The 13,985-nt window shown below is 45.4% G+C and overlaps 1 long non-coding RNA gene across 1 annotated transcript in view; it reads left to right on the top strand.

The window, feature by feature from the left end:
- The window catches only part of LOC137654366 (uncharacterized), a 33,677-nt gene extending 21,190 nt beyond the window's left edge, over positions 1–12,487 (top strand). The window contains exon 2 of the long non-coding RNA XR_011046617.1: positions 12,152–12,487. This is a non-coding gene — a long non-coding RNA (uncharacterized lncRNA). The remainder of the gene's footprint in view (positions 1–12,151) is intronic.
- The last annotated feature ends 1,498 nt before the right edge of the window (positions 12,488–13,985 follow it).

Raw genomic sequence — 13,985 nt, 5'->3', positions numbered from 1 at the left:
CTCGAGTTTGCTGCAGTGGAACCCCTCTCGTTGGTCAGTAGGCAAGCAACGTCGTGGCTGGACCATTGGTCCAGTGCAATACTATACTTCTCAAAATTTAAGTAACACTTAGAAAATGAATAATATTCCAGGTCTGTTCGTGTGCGTATTCAAAGCTGATACTTTTTTTGGCACACCAGTCCCCCAACCAGTGTACCAACAAGGGATTTAAATGCAGAGAAGTACTTATACGAATGCAAGTTGTACTTTATAAGTTTCTTTTTTCTCCTTAGCCTCTTTCAAGTGAGTTAGCTAGCTTTTAGGGGTCTACTTTCACATTGCTTATACTAGACGCGGGGACAGGTCCCATTCCCCTTCATCATTGAGCTTCTACCTAAACCCAGAATCCATCTCGTCTTGATACCTGGATTCCTTCTTCTCAGATCTCAAGTCATAGAGATGCAACGATGATCTTGATCAGCTACTTCTGGGCTTTGTAATGGGTACTTACTGCTACCTTAAAACCTACATAAAAAAAACTTGTCTTCACCTTATGATCTTCTCATGGCTGAGGGAAGTCATTGACTGTACCTATTTCCCATCCTTACTTCCTGTAAGATGAAAGGAAAAGGTGAAGTGATGTTTGGTGAAATGTCTGGTAGAGTGTCTGGGATTGAAAGGGGAAGAGCGAGAGAGGGTGTGGCGTTATTGCTGAGTGAATGGATGACAGGTAAAGTAGTGGAATGGAAGGAGATATCATCTAGGTTAATGTGGGTAAGGGTTAGGTTGGGTAGGGAATGTTGGGCTTTTGTCAGTGCGTATGGGCCAGGTAGTAAGAAAAGTGAAGAAGAGCGGAAAGAGTTCTGGAATGAATTAACTAGGTGTGTAGAAGGACTGGGTAGAAGGAATTATGTAGTTGTTATGGGTGACTTAAATGCTAGAGTGGGCGCTGGAGAGGTAGAAGGTGTCATTGGGAAGTATGGCGTACCAGGTGAAAATGAGAGTGGTGAGAGACTGGTAGACATGTGTGTTGAACAAGAGATGGTAATAAGTGCTAGCTTCTTTAAAAAGAAAGATAAAAATAAGTATACATGGGTAAGAGTGGCAAATGGAAGAGTAGTAGAAAGGGCATTAATGGATTATGTGTTGATAACTAAAGGAATGTTTGGAAGATTGAAAGACGTGCACGTGTTTAGGGGTATGGCTAACGGTATGGCTGATCATTTTTTTGGTGGAAGGAAAATTAGTTGTAGCAAAAGAGTGGGGGAATAGAGTAGGTGGATGTAAAAGGGAGGTAGTGAGGATTGAAGAGCTAATAAAACCGGGGGTAAAAAGTAAATATCAGGAAAGGTTGAAAATGGCATATGACGAGGTGAGAGTAAGAGAAACTGGTAATTTAGAGGAGGAGTGAAAGTTAGTAAAAGAAAATTTTGTTGGGATTGCAAGTGATGTATGTGGCAAGAAGATTGTTGGAGGCAGCATGAGGAAGGGCAGTGAATGGTGGAATGAAGGAGTGAAGGTAAAAGTGGAAGAGAAAAAGAGGGCTTTTGAAGAATGGCTGCAGAGTAATAGTATAGAGAAGTATGAAAAATATAGAGAGAAAAATGTGGAAGTAAAGCGCAAGGTACGTGAGGCAAAGAGGGCAGCTGACCTGAGGTGGGGTCAGGGATTGGGTCAGTCATATGAAGAGAATAAGAAGAATTTTTGGAAAGAAGTGAAGAGAGTAAGGCAGGCTGGTGGAAGAATTGAAGAGACAGTGAAAGATGAAAATGGAAGGTTGTTAAAAGGAGAGGAGGCAAGGAAAAGGTGGGCGGAATATTTTGAAAGTTTGCTGAATGTTGAGGATAATAGGGAGGCAGATATAATTGCTGTTCCAGGTGTTGAGGTGCCAGTGATGGGAGATGAGAATGAGAGAGAGATTACAATAGATGAAGTGAGGAGAGCACTAGATGAAACGAGAGTAGGAAAAGCATCTGGTATGGATGGTGTGAAAGCTGAGATGTTAAAGGAAGGGGGTGTGACTGTACTTGAATGGTTGGTGAGATTGTTTAATATGTGTAAGAAATGAGTTAGCGGCTAGAGTGGATATGAATGTGTTGAGGTGGTTTGGCCATGTTGAGAGAATGGAAAATGGTTGTCTGCTAAAGAAGGTGATGAATGCAAGAGTTGATGGGAGAAGTACAAGAGGAAGGCCAAGGTTTGGGTGGATGGATGGTGTGAAGAAAGCTCTGGGTGATAGGAGGATAGATGTGAGAGAGGCAAGAGAGCGTGCTAGAAATAGGAATGAATGGCGAGCGATTGTGACGCAGTTCCAGTAGGCCCTGCTGCTTCCTCCGGTGCCTTAGATGACCGCGGAGGTAGCAGCAGTAGGGGAGTCAGCATTATGAAGCTTCATTTGTGGTGGAAATGTGGGAGGTTGGGCTGTGGCACCCTAGCAGTACCAGCTGAACTCGGTTGAGTCCCTGATTAGTATGAAGGAACATAGAGAGTAGAGATCCTCTTTTTGTTTTGTTTCATTATTGGTGTCGGCTACCCCCCAAAATTGGGGGAAGTGCCTTGGTATATGGATGGACTTCCTGTTCTGGGTAAAAACTCCTGATGTTAGGAGAGTAGTTACGACCCTGTTATGCTATAAGAATCTCTGTGGTGCAAGTACTCCTGCCAGGCATATGGAAACATCAGATGTTGTTTTCTGCCCATTACCTGCAAGAATTTGGCCACTGGTCCCTAGGAAGCTTTTCATTAGGACCTGTAGTAGCTACATAACAGGTGGGATAGCGGTCTCGTCTTTTTCACAGCACCCTTAACATCTGATCGAGGATGGAGGTTACGTTTTAGACTGGGATGAAAATGAAGATTGACTGCTCCTCTCCTTTCACTGTCAACTTCTCCGTTACTGAGACACTGCATCGGAGATAAATTTGTTTGCAGGCAATTCCTACTTCACTGGCAGCTTTTCTATTACATGGTATAGAAGTGTTATTCCACACACTCCTAAGAGGGGGAATGCGTAGTAACCAGGCAAACCCATTATTATATATAGACCACAGGGTGTGAACTAAGCAAAGCCATTAGGATACATATGGTTCGTGGTTGGAGCTAGGTAAACTTATTAACATATACATGTCTCAGCGTTGCAACACAAACTTTCTGCTCTGTGTTCTTTACTGCATGCGTTGTGAACCTACTGTTATAGTCACAACACTGGTGCATGAGGTGTAAGAAACCTGAACTCTCACTACCTACAAGGTCCAAGTTTAGGAATCCCGGTATTGGTTTTCCAGCTAATTGGAATAAAAACTTCCACCTAACAGCAAGTCCCTTATGTAAAGGCCAGAATTTGTATTTGTACTGGAACAAATGAATTTGGAGATAATTTGTATTTTCCTTAACTAATCATACCTGATGATGCTGTCCTTATTAACAGATCACCACAGGATTTGTAATGCTTGCTTACCAGAATGCATGAAATATCACGAGAGGTTGATCTCAAGTTAAATAGAAGAAATGCACATGGTGAGAATGAAATATGTAATGGAAGATGAAATATCATGGGAATAATACAGGGTGTTTACAGTAGAATTTGAGTTTAATGAAAGATTGAAAAAAGCAAATAGGACCATGGCTTGGTTAAGTTAAATTTTTGAAATCTAATCGCCTGATATTATATATAAAATTCAGGCTATATATATCAGTTTAGTGAGATTAGTATTATTCTATGGACATGAGTTGTGGTAGGACAATGAAACATTATTATTATCATTATTATTATTATTATTATTATTACCTGCTAAGCGACAACCCTAGTTGGAAAAGCAGAATGCTATAAGCCCAATCCTCCAACTGAGAAAATAGCCCTGTGAAGGAAGGAGAAAATGAAAAATAAAATATTCTGAGAAGAGTAACAACATTGAAATAAATATCTCCTTTATAAACTATATGAACTAAAAAAACAATAGGGAGAGAAATTAGATAGAATAGTGTGCCCGAGTGCTCCCTCAAGTAAGAGAACTCAAACCCAAGACAGTGGAAGACCATGGTACAGAGGCTATGGCACTACCCAAGACTAGGGAAGAGAGGTTTGATTTTGGAGTTTCCTCCAAGAAGAGTTGCTTACCATAGCTAGAGTCTCTTCTACCCTTAGTAAGAGGAAAGTGCCCACTGGACAATTACAGTGCAGTAACCACTTGGGTGAAGAGGAATTGTTTGGTAATCTCAGTGTTGTCAGGTGTATGAGAACAGAGGAGAATATGTAAAGAATAGCCCAGACTAATCGGTTTATGTGTTGGCAAAGGGAAAATGAACCGTGACCAGAGAGGAGGAGCCAATGTAGTACTGTCTGGCCAGTCAAAAGACGCCATAACTCTCTAGTGGTAGTATCTCAAGGGGTGGCTGGAACCCTGGCCAACCTATTACTTCATATTAAACATATTTTTCAATATTAAACTTACCCGATGATCATATAGCTGTCAGCTCTGCTGCCCGACAGAAAAAACCTACGGGCGGAATACGCCAGCGATCGCTATACAGGTGGGGGTGTACATCAACAGCGCCATCTGTCGAGTAGGTACTCAAGTACTCTATGTCAACACAGAACCAATTTTCTCTCTGTCGTGCCACCGGCAAGACCTACTGAATACGTTCTTGTTTTCTGGATTGAATTTCACGTTATTTGGTGAAGTATTCATCTCTAGTTATTAGCTATCGCTGTGCAGAAGTTATCTTCAATACTTCCTTGCATTCTTTTTGTGGATTTGGATTATTTGTTGACGACTTGGATAGATTTTGAATTCCCCCCTTTGACTAATTCAAGATGTCTGACCCTTCTCAAGTCCCCAAGTACAGGAAATGTAGCGCTAGGGACTGTTCAAGGCGTCTTCCGAAGGCCTCTATCGATCTGCACACCGTTTGTTCCAATTGTAGGGGTAAAGCCTGTCAATTGGAAGATCGATGTGAGGGATGCGCTGGGCTTTCGGAATTCGGGTTTCAAGAATTCCTGAAATATGCACGTAGGCTAGAGAAGGATAGGCTCAGGAGGAGTTCGTCTCGCTCTATTGATTTTTCCTCTCCCCATGCCCCTCAACCTATTCCTTCCCCTGTAGTGGTTGCACCCGACCCCCCTGCTAGCTCTCATCAACCTTCTATGGCGGATATGATGCGTGCCATTCAGGCTCTAGGTGAGAGAGTCGAGTCATTGGCTAATGACCGCAATCAACTCATGGCTGATGTCAGAGAGTTGAAAGGTAAAAGTGCAGTGGGAAGTGAAGTGAGTGTCAGTGCAGTGAAAAGTGTCAGTGTTACGCATGAGGGTGCGTCTGTTCCTGCCTGTCGTCCTCCCAGTCCGGGACCTCTTGCAAGCTCCCAAGCCCAGGGGAGAAGCAATGTCGTACGACCAAAGGGTTCGACAGACTTTAATCAGCGTACAGACGTACCCTCCGTGGTTTCGGACGTATCTTTCCGAGATCGTCCCACAAGAAGGCGAGTGAGCCCATTTATTCCTCGTCTGCAGAAGAGGTTTCTAGACAGAAACGATGGACCAAGGTCTCACGGCCTCTTAAACGTAAGGTCCCTTCCGAGCTAGTCCAACGGCCCAGGTGTAGCCACTGGGTCAGTTCGGACTCGCTGCAGTCATCCGACGACTGCACACCTCCCAAGAGAGGCAAGGTGGTACCGCAACAGGCAGTAACTCCGTCTGTTGCCGCACCCGCTGTTTTAGACCCTCAGTCTCAACGGACAGTAGCTCCGTCTTTTGCCGCTTTTGTAGACCCTAAGTGGTCTTTACTGCAGTCTATGCAGACTCAGTTAGCTGCGGTTATGCAGGAGTTTCGTGCGGAGAAGGTTGACGCTGCACCCGTTAGCCTACAACCTGCCACGGTTGTGCTCCCAGCTCACGCTGAGGCTGCCTGCTCCCACACTCCGTCTGCGGAGAAGGTTGACGATGCACCCGTTTGCCTACAACCTGCCACGGTTGTGCGCCCAGCAGACGCTGCGGCTGACTGCTCCCACACTCCAGCTGTGAGAGCTCCTCCACCCATGCGCAGTCGACCCTGCCAGATGCATGCTGACTCCCACAGACGCACGGAGCACTCCGTTGCCGTGCGTGAGCTACCACAACAACAGGAGGGTGGAGTTAGGCTGCCGTGTTTTGACGCGGTGCGTCAGCCTCCGCAACCCACGGTGGTCTCCGCTATCCTTCCACAGTCGGGTGTAGACTCTTTGCGCACCCACTCAGCTTTGGTTGTTGCCAGTTCTCAGACTGACCAACAGTGGCATGATGTTGGGTCCAGTGCAGCCACGCATGCACCCGTGCTGCCGGACTCAGCTGTCCAGCCCACTCCGTTGCCTCTTCCTCCTCAACATTCAGACGATGGTATCTCTGATGATGACGAAGCTGCACATCTTGACGACCAACACTCCGACATCGAAGAACCCAAGACCACGCCTCCCTCCTTAGACTTTAGGAAAGTGCTTGCGCTCTTTAAGGATTTGTATCCAGACCAGTTTGTGTCTGCAGCACCACGCTCACCTCCCTCTGAGTTCGCTTTAGGCATGCAGTCAGCAGCTCCTGCCTTTACGAAGCTCGTACTCGCTCGCTCGTCCAAGAGAGCTTTAAGGGTACTGGGAGAGTGGTTGCAGTCTAAGAAGCAGTTGGGAAAGACATCCTTCATGTTTCCCCCGGTCAAGCTTGCTTCCAGATCTAGCGTCTGGTATGCCACGGGAGAAGTTCTCGGCTTGGGAGTTCCTGCCTCTGCCCAGGGCGACTTCTCAAGTCTAGTAGACTCTCCCCACAGGCTGGCTATGAGACGCTCCAAGATTTGCTGGACCCCTTCGGACATGGACCATCTTATGAAGGGAGTTTTCCGCGCTTTCAAGGTCTTTAACTTCCTGGACTGGTGTTTGGGAGCATTGAGCAGGAAGACCTCCCCTTCGGATAAGGAAACTTCCATGCTCATCATGTCCTGCATGGACAAAGCCATTCGGGATGGTTCTAGTGAGCTTGCGGCTTCTTTCGTGTCTGGGGTACTCAAGAAGCGAGATCACCTTTGCTCCTTCTTATCAGCTGGAGTCACCCCATGTCAAAAGTCGGAGCTGATGTTCGCTCCACTCTCTAATTGTCTCTTCCCTGAAGAGTTGATCAAGGAGATTGCTGCCTCCTTGATCCAGAAAGACACCCATGACTTGGTGGCGTCTTCCGCACGCAAAGTCACCCCTTTGCCCTCCGTACCTAGACCTAGGATGGACACGCCAGCTTCAAGGTTCATCCCGCCCTTTCGTGGCAGAGCCTCCAGCAGAGGAGGTGCTCGTGCCGGAAGTCAACGTGGGAGCAAGAAGAAGGGTTCCAAGTCTTCTAGAGGCAGAGTCTGACTGCCATCCTCTTCAGACAGCAGTGGGAGCCAGGCTCAAGAACTACTGGCAGGCCTGGGAGAACAGGGGCGCAGACGCCCAGTCTGTGAAGTTACTCAGAGAGGGGTACAAGATTCCATTCTTACGCAAGCCCCCTCTAGCAACAACTCCCATCAACCTCTCTCCCAGGTACAGAGAGGAGGAAAAGAGGCTAGCTTTACAGCAAGAGGTGTGTCTCTTACTACAAAAGGGAGCGGTAGTCATAGTCCGGGACCATCAATCCCCGGGCTTCTACAACCGCCTCTTCTTAGTGCCGAAGAAGACAGGAGGGTGGAGACGGGTGCTAGACGTCAGTTCTCTGAATGTCTTTGTCACAAAGCAGACGTTCACCATGGAGACGACAAAGTCGGTTCTAGCATCGGTCAGGAAGGAAGACTGGATGGTCTCGTTAGACCTAAAGGACGCGTACTTTCACGTCCCCATCCACCCAGATTCCCAACCTTTTCTAAGGTTCGTTTTCGGGAAGGTCGTCTACCAGTTCCAAGCCCTGTGCTTTGGCCTAAGCACGGCACCTCTAGTTTTTACCAAACTGATGAGGAATATTGCCAAATTCCTGCATTTAGCAAACATCAGAGCCTCCCTCTATTTGGACGACTGGCTTTTAAGAGCTGCGTCAAGTCGTCGCTGTCTGGAGAATCTACAGTGGACTCTAGATCTGACCAAAGAATTGGGTCTCCTGGTCAATATAGAAAAGTCCCAACTCGTCCCATCCCAAACTATAGTTTACCTAGGAATGGAGATTCAGAGTCAAGCTTTTCGGGCTTTTCCGTCGGCCCCCAGAATCAATCAAGCCCAAGAATGCATCCAGTCCATGCTGAAGAAGGACCGGTGTTCTGTCAGACAGTGGATGAGTCTGATAGGGACGCTTTCATCACTGGACCAGTTCATCGCGTTAGGGAGACTTCACCTTCGCCCCCTTCAATTTCACTTAACTGCTCACTGGAGAAAGGACAAGACGCTAGAAGCGGTCTCAGTTCCTGTTTCCGAGAAGATGAAGTCGTCACTGACTTGGTGGAAGAACAACATTCTCCTCAGGGAGGGTCTGCCACTGGCTGTTCAGACCCCCGACCACCTTCTCTTCTCGGACGCATCGGACACGGGCTGGGGTGCGACGTTGGACGGTCGGGAATGCTCGGGCACGTGGAATGTGGTTCAAAGCGAGTTACACATCAACTGCAAGGAGCTACTGGCAGTTCATCTGGCCTTGAGAAGCTTCAAGTCCCTCCTTCTAGGCAAGGTGGTGGAGGTGAACTCCGACAACACCACAGCACTGGCGTACATCTCCAAGCAAGGAGGGACTCATTCGATGAAGTTGTACGAGATCGCAAGGGACCTCCTCACCTGGTCAAGAGATCGAAACATATCCCTTGTAACGAGGTTCATTCAAGGCGACATGAATGTCATGGCAGACCGCCTCAGCCGGAAGGGTCAAATCATCCCAACAGAGTGGACCCTTCACAAGAATGTATGCAACAAACTATGGGCATTGTGGGGCCAACCCACCATAGATCTGTTCGCAACCTTGATGACCAAGAGGCTCCCAAATTATTGTTCACCGATTCCGGACCCAGCAGCAGTTCACATAGATGCCTTTCTTCTGGATTGGTCCCATTTAGACCTTTATGCGTTCCCCCCGTTCAAGATTGTCAACAGAGTACTGCAGAAGTTCGCCTCTCACGAAGGGACACGGTTGACGTTGGTTGCTCCCCTCTGGCCCGCGAGAGAATGGTTCACCGAGGTACTGCAATGGCTAGTAGACGTTCCCAGAACACTTCCCCTAAGAGTGGACCTTCTGCGTCAGCCGCATGTAAAGAAGGTACACCCAAGCCTCCACGCTCTTCGTCTGACTGCCTTCAGACTATCGAAAGACTCTCGAGAGCTAGAGGCTTTTCGAAGGAGGCAGCCAGAGCGATTGCTAGAGCTAGGAGGACATCCACTCTCAAAGTCTACCAGTCGAAGTGGGAAGTCTTCCGAAGTTGGTGCAAGTCCAATTCAGTATCCTCAACCAGTACCTCTGTAACTCAGATAGCTGACTTCCTGTTATTCCTAAGGAAGGAAAGATCCCTTTCAGCCCCCACGATCAAGGGTTACAGAAGCATGTTGGCAGCAGTCTTCTGTCACAGAGGCTTAGATCTGTCTAACAACAAAGATCTACAGGACCTCCTTAAGTCTTTTGAGACCACGAAGGAGCGTCGGTTGGCCACACCAGGTTGGAATTTAGACGTGGTACTAAGATTCCTTATGTCAGCAAGGTTCGAGCCACTTCAATCAGCCTCTTTTAAAGATCTCACTTTGAAAACTCTTTTCCTCGTCTGCTTAGCAACAGCTAAAAGAGTCAGTGAGATACACGCCTTCAGCAGGAACATTGGATTTACATCTGAAACGGCTACATGTTCCTTACAGCTTGGTTTTTTAGCCAAAAACGAACTTCCTTCTCGTCCTTGGCCCAAATCGTTCGAAATTCCAAGCCTTGCTAGTTTGGTTGGAAATGAACAAGAAAGAGTACTATGCCCAGTAAGAGCTCTTAAGTACTATTTGAAACGGACTAAGCCATTACGTGGACAATCTGAAGCTTTATGGTGTGCCATTAAGAAACCTTCTTTACCAATGTCGAAGAATGCAGTTTCTTATTATATCAGGCTTTTAATTCGAGAAGCTCATTCCCATCTGAATGAGGAGGACCATGCTTTGCTGAAGGTAAGGACACATGAAGTTAGAGCTGTCGCAACTTCAGTGGCCTTCAAACAAAACAGATCTCTGCAGAGTGTAATGGATGCAACCTATTGGAGAAGCAAGTCAGTGTTCGCATCATTTTACCTTAAAGATGTCCAGTCTCTTTACGAGAACTGCTACACCCTGGGACCATTCGTAGCAGCGAGTGCAGTAGTGGGTGAGGGCTCAGCCACTACATTCCCATACTCCCATAACCTTTTTTAATCTTTCTCTTGAAATGCTTTTTATTGTTGTTTTTTGGGTTGTCCGGAAGGCTAAGAAGCCTTTCGCATCCTGGTTGATTTGGCGGGTGGTCAAATTCTTTCTTGAGAAGCGCCTAGATTAGAGGTTGTGATGAGGTCCTTTCGTATGGGTTGCAGCCCTTCATACTTCAGCTCCTAGGAGTCGCTCAGCATCCTGTGAGGATCGCGAGGCTCAGTAAGGAAGACGTACTTAAAAAAGGCAGAGTAATTGTTCAAGTCGACTTCCTTACCAGGTACTTATTAATTTTATGTTTGTTATTTTGAATAACTGCTAAAATGAAATACGGAATACTTAGCTCTTAAGGTTAACATATATGCTGGTCTCTACCCACCCCCCTGGGTGTGAATCAGCTATATGATCATCGGGTAAGTTTAATATTGAAAAATGTTATTTTCATTAGTAAAATAAATTTTTTAATATACTTACCCGATGATCATAAATTAAAGGACCCACCCTTCCTCCCCAATAGAGACCCAGTGGACTGAGGAGAAAACTGGTTCTGTGTTGACATAGAGTACTTGAGTACCTACTCGACAGATGGCGCTGTTGATGTACACCCCCACCTGTATAGCGATCGCTGGCGTATTCCGCCCGTAGGTTTTTTCTGTCGGGCAGCAGAGCTGACAGCTATATGATCATCGGGTAAGTATATTCAAAAATTTATTTTACTAATGAAAATAACATTTTGTTGATTTAAGAACAAACCCCTTGGAAGAATATTTGGAGTTAAATGGCAGATAGGATTAGAAATGAAACTACTTGAGTGCCATATGTGGATGAGATCATAGTTAGGGGTTGATGGAGATGGTTTGGGCATGCTTTTTGCACTCTCCAATCAAGATTAGTTCACCAAACTTTTAACTGAGCTCCACAAGCCACTAGAAGAGTTGGAGGACCCAGGCCCACATGTCGGATGATTATGAAGCGTGATGTAGATGATGAATGGAAAAGTATTGAATTAAAACCGAGGCCCTTTGCGTATATACCTGGTTATAAAAGTTTTAACTGCCATATTCTTCATTTTGAGTTATCTGAATGGAGAAGTATTGAATTAAAAGCTCAAGATAAGACTGGTAAAACCTAACCGAGGCCCTTTGCGTCAGTAGGCGTAGGAGATGATGATGAATCAGACCTGAGTCCTTTACTCATACTTCCGACCATCACCAACCCCTTAGAAAGTTTTAGCTGTAATCAAAGTGACTACTCGGTGACCAACCAGAGGGGTGGCCTATCTGTACCCCGGCCACCTGTATATACCTAGTTATAAGAGTTTTAACTGCCATAACTTTAATTTTCAGTTATCTCTATGTAGATGACTTGGGTTTATATGAATTATCTCCAAATTTATCATTTTAGTTAGGATGTTTTCACTTGACCATGGAGTGTCAACAGGCAAGCATAGTTGCCAAACAGTGAGTGGTGATGATGTTAGAAGCACGAAAGCTAAAAACCAAGCGTGTAAATTAAGCATTAAACAAGTGCCAAAAGGTCTAGCTTCGCCCAATTGTCGTTCGATTATTCAAGTGAAGAATTTCCTTGAAAAGATTTAGGTGGTAATACTTTTCCACTTTACCAGATATATTTTCAATTGTAATATTTGCTATTATAAAGGTCATGGACTTGTCTAGTTTGTTATTATTTCCACTTGGGTATTTAATACATTAGAATATTTTATATTTTTTATAACATGCAGATTTTACTGACAAGTAGTCTTTATATTGAAGTCCACAGTAAAATGTTTGAACATAGACTGATTTATCTGTACAATTAACATCTTTTATCTATTTTTCAGGTTGGTCATCAAAAGAGAAGATTTACAGCCTCCTGCTCAAAACTGGAAATTAAACTGCAAATATGAGATGGCGAAATGAAATATTCCTGTTGACATGAAGATAAGACAGCAAATAATCGGCCATTTATTAAAAAAAAAAAATCCAGAATGTTTCAGGGGAAGACAGATTAATCAAACTTTTCTATAGCATTAAGATACCCTTATGAGAAATATTACTGTATAGTACTACAAATATCTTAAATCAGTTGTCCCGAGTTATTGAGATATTAGGGAGTTGTGTCTTGCAATGGTCACTCCATTTATAGCCCATACTTTCTGTAGCAATCACTAACTGAAGGTGAAGTTAAAACGAGGTAAGTTATAGTAAATAAGTAATATGAATTTGTTCTCACACTAATAAAAACTTTTGTTCTTTGCATAAGAGAAGATATAACTGCGTAAGCTGGCACATGGCTATACAAACTTTTTAACAAGGTGTCAATAACCATTCTGGTTGTTACCAGTATTAGCGGGAAATCCCCAAACCTTCCGTCACTCACTACTTATCCACTTTGATTTAAGCCGTGGTTGAGAGTTGACGTATCTCTTCCAGGTTGTATCTGGCATTGGCTAAAGTTGCAAACTTCTCTCCTTCTCTTTATCAGGTCTGAATCAGTGTGCACGTGTTTGAGTAATGCATTGTATGAGAGTTCGTCTAAGCATGGCGGACTGCTCTTGCAGAACGATTATGTGCTAAGTTAAGATAGATCCTCACTGACTTTGCCCTTCATGTCGAGGACACTCCTGTATGGAGGCCTGTCCATGTGGTGGGTGTTGAGACTGACCACCCGCGTAGTTGAAGTGGAGCGACAGGAGGAAGTAGTAGTCTGAAAGGGATTCTCTCTCTCTCTCTCTCTCTCTCTCTCTCTCTCTCTCTCTCTCTCTCTCTCTCTCTCTCTCTCTCTCTCTCTCTCTCTCTCTCATATCTAGCTGTTCAACCCTTGGACACTCTCTCTCAGTTATGGCTGTTTGACCCTTGGACAACCTTTGAGTCAGGAAGCTCTTCTCCTTTCACCTAGTGAAACAGAATCCTTCATCAAGTGGGGAGGATGCATCTCAAGAGACTACTTGTTTTGTGGCTATCCTTAGGGCTTGCAGGCTCGCCTAAGGAGGTATTGGTTCATGGGACACGACAGGACAGTATTTCTGCTCTTGACAGGGTTGGCTTCAGTACTTCCCTTTTTAGAGGCAACAGGAGGGAATCCCTTCTGCTCAGTCACGTGCACCCAGAATATTCATCTTCCGCAGCAGATGCTCTCCCACTTGAGGATTTGCTGGGTGGTGTTCATGAGAACTCTCCCTCTGCAAGCTCTTCCCTGGGGCAAGACTGCTCTGCCTCATCCTTCTGAGCTTGTTTAAAGGTTTAAAGGGCGCTCATGAATGGCAGAGGCAAGGGACAGTGACATTACCCTATTAAGCAGGACAATGCCCTAGAACCTGACCATATATATACATATGATCAATGCCCAAGCCCCTCTCCACCCAAGCTGGGACCAAGGAGGGCAAGGCAATGGCTGCTGATTACTCAGCAGATAGACCTATAGGTACCCCCAACCCCCCCCCCCTCCTTAGCTCACAGGAATGGTAAGGTTGCCGCGATCAAAGAAACAAACGAGTTTGAGCGGAACTCGAACCCCAGACTGACGTTCACTAGTCAGGGACGTTACCATATCGGCCACCACAACCCTAAGGTCCAGGGAATATTCATCAAATTGGTTGAATTTCCAACTCAGAGGCCAAAAAGCTCCAGTGTAGACGAACATTTGCAGGATGGGAGTTGTCAGAACTGAAATCG

The sequence above is a fragment of the Palaemon carinicauda genome, chromosome 15 (assembly GCF_036898095.1).
Source record: "Palaemon carinicauda isolate YSFRI2023 chromosome 15, ASM3689809v2, whole genome shotgun sequence".
Classification (NCBI taxonomy): Eukaryota; Metazoa; Arthropoda; class Malacostraca; order Decapoda; family Palaemonidae; genus Palaemon; species Palaemon carinicauda.
Note: the sequence above shows the minus strand (reverse complement) of the source record. Positions and strands in the feature narration are given on the sequence as shown.